This window comes from Euphorbia lathyris, chromosome 1 (assembly GCF_963576675.1).
Source record: "Euphorbia lathyris chromosome 1, ddEupLath1.1, whole genome shotgun sequence".
Taxonomy (NCBI): Eukaryota; Viridiplantae; Streptophyta; class Magnoliopsida; order Malpighiales; family Euphorbiaceae; genus Euphorbia; species Euphorbia lathyris.
In genome coordinates, this window is record NC_088910.1 from 8,446,285 (window position 1) to 8,452,058 (window position 5,774).

Sequence of the window (5,774 nt, forward strand, 5' to 3'; positions counted from 1 at the left end):
TTTCTTTCTCGGTTGTTGTGTAGTTTAATTGTGCACCGGACAGTGTGTGACTTGCATAATAGATGACATGAAGTTTCTTATCCTTTCTTTGACCTAAAACACATCCGACGGCTAAGTCACTTGCATCACACATAATTTCAAAAGGTAAATCCCAATCGGGTTTAGCAATAATAGGTGCACTGACTAAAGCTGTTTGCAATGTTTCGAAAGCTTTAACGCAATCTTCATTAAAATCAAAAGTTGAATCCTTCATGAGTAAATTAGTAAGTGGTTTGGAAATTACAGAGAAATTCTTAATAAATCTTCTGTAAAAACCGGCATGTCCTAAAAATGACCTTACTCCCTTAACAGTAGTTGGAGGGGGTAATTTTTCTATTACTGAAGTTTTTGCTCTATCCACTTCTAATCCTTTTTCAGATATTTTGTGACCTAAAACAATTCATTCGTCAACCATGAAATGACATTTTTTCCAGTTTAATACTAAATTTGTTTCTTCACACCTAGACAAAACTTTATCCAAGTTTTGTAGGCATGAATCGAAAGAATCGCCATAAACGGAAAAATCATCCATAAAAACTTCCATGATATCTTCAATGAAATCATTAAAAATCGCAGTCATACAATGTTGAAATGTTGCTGGCGCGTTACATAGACCAAATGGCATTCTCCTAAATGCAAATGTTCCATAAGGACATGTGAAGGTTGTTTTGTCTTGGTCATCCGGGTAAATATATATTTGAAAGAATCTGGAATAACCGTCTAGAAAACAATAAAAAGCATGACCAGCTATCCTTTCGATCATTTGATCAATGAAAGGCAGAGGAAAATGGTCTTTCCTGGTTGCTTTATTAAGGTTCCTATAATCTATACAAACCCTCCAACCGGTGGTGGTTCGTGTAGGTATTAATTCACCTTCGTCATTCCTTACAACAGTTATGCCTCCCTTTTTGGGTACACAATGGATCGGACTAACCCATTCACTATCCGAAATAGGATAAATGATTCCATTGTCTAGAAGTTTAGTAATCTCATTTTTGACTACTTCTTTCATATTCGGATTAAGGCGTCTTTGTCTATCCGCTTTAGGCGGCTTATCTTCTTCTAAGTGAATTCTGTGCATTACAATGTTTGGATTAATACCTTTTCAGTCTGAAATTTTCCAACCCATACTTCCTATCCTATTTCTAACAACTTCTTTCAATTTCTCTTCTTGAACCTGTGTTAGCTTGTTAGAGATAATTATAGGTAGAGAATCGCCTTCGCCTAAGAAAGCGTACCTCAAATGGTTTGGTAATTCTTTAAGTTCTAATTTAGGTGGAACTATAATTGAAGGCGGAACTGGTCCCTCTTCTCGAATCAAAGGCTCTGGGTCCTTATCTTCTAATTCCTCACTCATTATAGGTTCTATTATTTCTTCTTTTTGAACAATGTCATTTACACATTCTTCAACTAGATCAAGTTTCATACAAGCGAAATCCTCTATAGGATACTTCATTGCTTGATTCATATCAAACTCGATCTTATCGTCTCCTATTTGTAAAACTACTTTCCCTTCCGACACATCGACTAGAGCACGTCCCGTGTTCATAAACGGTCTACCAAAGATTAGCGGACAATTAACGTCATATGCAAAATCTAATATCACGAAATCGGTAGGAAAAATAAATTTGTCAACTTTAACTAAAACATCCTCAATTATACCATATGGTCTTTTAGTGGTTTGATCCGCTAATTGCAAAACCATGTTGGTACGTTTGATATCTTCTTCTAAGCCTAACTTATTAAAAATAGATAATGACATCAAGTTTATGTTTGCTCCTAAATCACAAAGACAACTTGGGAATTCAATATCTCCCAATTTACACGGAATGGTAAAACATCCGGGATCTTTGAGTTTAGTGGGCAAATTACTTGACACAATTGAACTGCAATCTTCGGTTAGTGAAATGGATGAAATTCCTTCCCAACTGATTTTCTTTGAAATTAAATCTTTTAGAAATTTACCATAATTGGGAATTTGCGTAATCGCATCCATAAACGTCAAATTAATATGCAAATTTTTAAGTTTGTCTAAAAATGTTAAAAGTTGTTTGTCGTAGTCCTTATTGCGGACTTCGTGTGGAAAAGGTGGTTTGGGTACAAAAGTTTTTGTACTAGAGTCAATTTGTGCATCTTTTTGGTTTAATGTATCTTCTTTGGACTTTGGTAAATCAGTTCCAAGTAAAGTCGAATTTCCGGGCATTTCCGGGCCTAAGTAATTTTTCCCTGAACGAAGAGTGATAGCCTTTACATGCTCTTTCGGATTTTCCTCCGTATGGCTGGGAAGACTTCCCTCTTTGCGGGATGGAATTGATTTAGCGAGTTGTCCAATTTGAACCTCCAAATTATGGATGCTAGATGATTGGTTTTTAATAAGATGATCGAATTTATTCTCGATCCGTTTAAAACCATCGTCGTGATTACTTATTTTTCCGCTCATAGCATCAATAAATTTGTCGATTTTAGAAGATAAAGTGCTAATCGTATCTCTTGATTGATTTTGATAATTAGTGGTACGATTTTGATTAGCATTAGCATTATTATTGTTATCTCTCCAGTTAAAGTTAGGATGATTTCTCCATCCAGGATTATATGTATTGGAATAAGGGTTATTAGTTTGATTTTGCCATTGGACAAAATTTACCTGTTCAATTTCGCTCATACCTTCATAATCCACATCCGTTTGGATTGGCTTACCATTAGGATCACACGGTGCCATAAACCTATCAATTTTGTGCGATAAGGCAGAAAATTGGGCTTGCAACATCGCAACTGGATCAAGATTCACTATACCTTTAACTGATGACGTAGTTGAGGATGATGGTTTCCCCATTGGTACGTGTCCACGCTCCGCGGGCCACATACTGCTGTTGATTGCCATTTCCTCCAGAAGTTCTCTTGCTTGGGCCGATGTTTTCTTCATGAATAACCCTCCAGACATAGCATCCAATGAACCTCTAGTAGTAGGATTTAGTCCATTATAAATGTTTGCATTAAAAGTTCAGCGGGCAATTGGTGGTGTGGGCATAAACGTTGAAGTTCTTTAAAACGTTCCCAAGCCTCATAAAGAGTTTCATTATCATTTTGAGAAAAAGATGTTAATTCTTTAATGACTCTTGCGGTTTTTGCTAAAGGAAATTGTTTTGATAAAAAATGCTTGGGCTAATTGCTCCCAAGTCTCAAATGATGCGGCTGGCATAGAAGTTAACCACTCTTTGGCTCTATCCTTCAAAGTAAAAGGAAAAAGGCGAAGGTTGATTTCTTCCACAGTCACATTTGGTATTTCAAAAGTGTCACAAATTTCTAAGAAATTTGTCAAATGGGTGTTAGGATTTTCGTTAGGTAACCCGTAAAATGTTACGTTATTTTGTAACATATTAAGCAATGCTGGCTTAATCTCAAATTGATTTGCATTTATTTGGGGTCTAACTATACTGTTTGTTACACCGGCCACTCCTGGCCTAGCGTAATCCATGAGTGTGGCCATAACTTCTAGCTCGGTAACTCTGGTTTTTATTGGAGTTTTGTTTTTGTTTTTCTTGTCTTTCTTGTTCTTTTTAAGAGTTCTTTCAATTTCTGGGTCAATAGGATCTGGTGACGTGCCCGAACTTCGAGAACTGCGCATGAACCTAAAATTTCGCACGAACCGAAACTACCTTCAAAACAGAATTTGAAAAATAAATATGTAAGTAATTTAAAATAAATAAAATATAAAATTTGAATAAGTATGAATAAACCTAGATTCGAAATAAAATACGAAAAATCTAAATTTTTGTCGAAAATTTTGGCGTTCCTCGGCAACGGCGCCAAAAACTTGTTGAGCGATTTCCGCAAGTGCACGGTATACGCTTGTAGTAATAAAAGATATCGATCCCACAGGGAACGCTTTTTAACAAAAACTTATTTTGAATCAGTTAGATTTACTTTTAAGGTTTATAATATGTAAAATCGTTGAATTGGATTTGGTTTTGAAATTGCTAGAATAAGAATTAGATTAGAGTATAACAAATGTTAGAAAATATTTCTGATTTAGGGATGAATTTGCAAGACAGGAACGTTTAGTACTTTTAGAAAAGTAAACAAATGTATTCGTTTGCATTAAGCAAAGAAAACAACTTAAACTTTGTATAAATTATAACAATGAAATAAATGACGGAACCTCTAATTTTAGGGCTTTGAACCATAGTCAATCTTCCTACGGTCGGGTAAGATCGCTACCTTAATCAAATTAATACTCTACTGATGATATTAATTTGTTAAGTTGTTAAACAAAGTTTCCTTGTAAAGATTTTGAATTTAACTACGTTTTAATGAAAACACCAGCAATCCACCTCGGATCCTTTACCAAAGTGCTGCATAAAAATCTATCGAATAGAACGGACTTTATTAGATGAAATATAAATTTGATACAAGTTTACAGAGAACAAGGGGCATGAAAAAATTCTACGGCGTGCAAGTGAACGGGATGTCAATCCTTTCCTTGGGTTTCGTTAGAGTTTGTCAGACTCAGGGCGGATCCTCTATTCAATCTTCTCGATGTAACTTCGTAATAGGGATACGGTCGGCCTCTACCAAAATGTAAACTAATATGAACAAATCTAAACGCTACTGTGTTTGTTATTATTGAATAAACAATGTGTGTACATCATATTGCTTTTTATAGAAATGAAATCTGAATTCTGAATCACTTGACTTGGAATTTCTGCATTAATTCTATACTAATCTCTTTCTTCTATATATTTCCAACTCTCCATCAACTCTTTATTTATAGATGTTGAAGAGTCGTGATTGAAGTGTCGTGTCCATTGTGAATGATCGTATCCGTTATGAAAGGACGTCTTTATCCACCCGAACGAACGCGTTTTATCGAAAACGAAAGTGTGCGAATGGGTTCTTCCAGAATTTCTGAACTTACCGAGAATGCAAATTCTCGGCCGAGAATGGGGGAGCATTTATTTGGTCTTCGGACGAATGGAAGGAGCTGCTGGTTGACGCGTGTCGCGACCGAGAATTTGGGATTCTCGGTCGCGGCTTTCATAAAATTCTCTACCGAGAATTTGGTTTCCTCAACCGAGAATTTGACATTTTCTTCTGTTTCTGACCTCGTCTTTGTCCTCGTTTTGGTGTAATTGATCTTCGTCGTTTTTGACTCCTTTTGTAGGGGTTTTATTCTGTTTTTGAACCTCTTTCGCTCCTATTTGGATTCTACCAAATATTTAGGTACCTTGCAAGAAAGAAACATATTCGAACGTAAAAGTATTCTAAACAGGTATAAATAGCATAAATTCGTAGCAATATTGATGTAATTATTGATGATATATTAGGTATATTTTGGGCTTAACACTAACATTATAGATTCATATTCATACTCACTAACGCATCTCCTAAGCATACCATCGCCACATGTTTTGAACAAGAACGGATCTTCCCAAAAATATTTTTTTAATTCCGAAAAGAATCTCTTCCTTTGCTGGGAGTTTAATCCTTCTGGAACAATGTGAGCTGCAAGATAATTAGTTATATCCGCATACCATGGTGTTGTGACACTTTTTACTTGCATGAGATATTCATCGGGGAAATCATCTCGTATGCTGATAGTTCACCGATAGGACCGTTTTCATCTTCAAGTCTTGATAGATGATCGGTGATAAGGTTCTCGACTCCCTTTTTATCTTTAATTTCTATATCAAATTCTTGTAATGACAAGACCCATATAATAAGACGTGGTTTTGCAT

The 5,774-nt window shown here is 35.7% G+C and overlaps 1 non-coding gene across 1 annotated transcript; it reads left to right on the forward strand.

Annotated features, from left to right (window-relative positions):
• Positions 1 to 3,049: 3,049 nt before the first annotated feature.
• LOC136216020 (small nucleolar RNA R71) lies at positions 3,050 to 3,156 on the forward strand. The gene has a single exon (XR_010683017.1). It is a non-coding gene; the product is annotated as a small nucleolar RNA R71 (small nucleolar RNA).
• Positions 3,157 to 5,774: the final 2,618 nt, after the last annotated feature.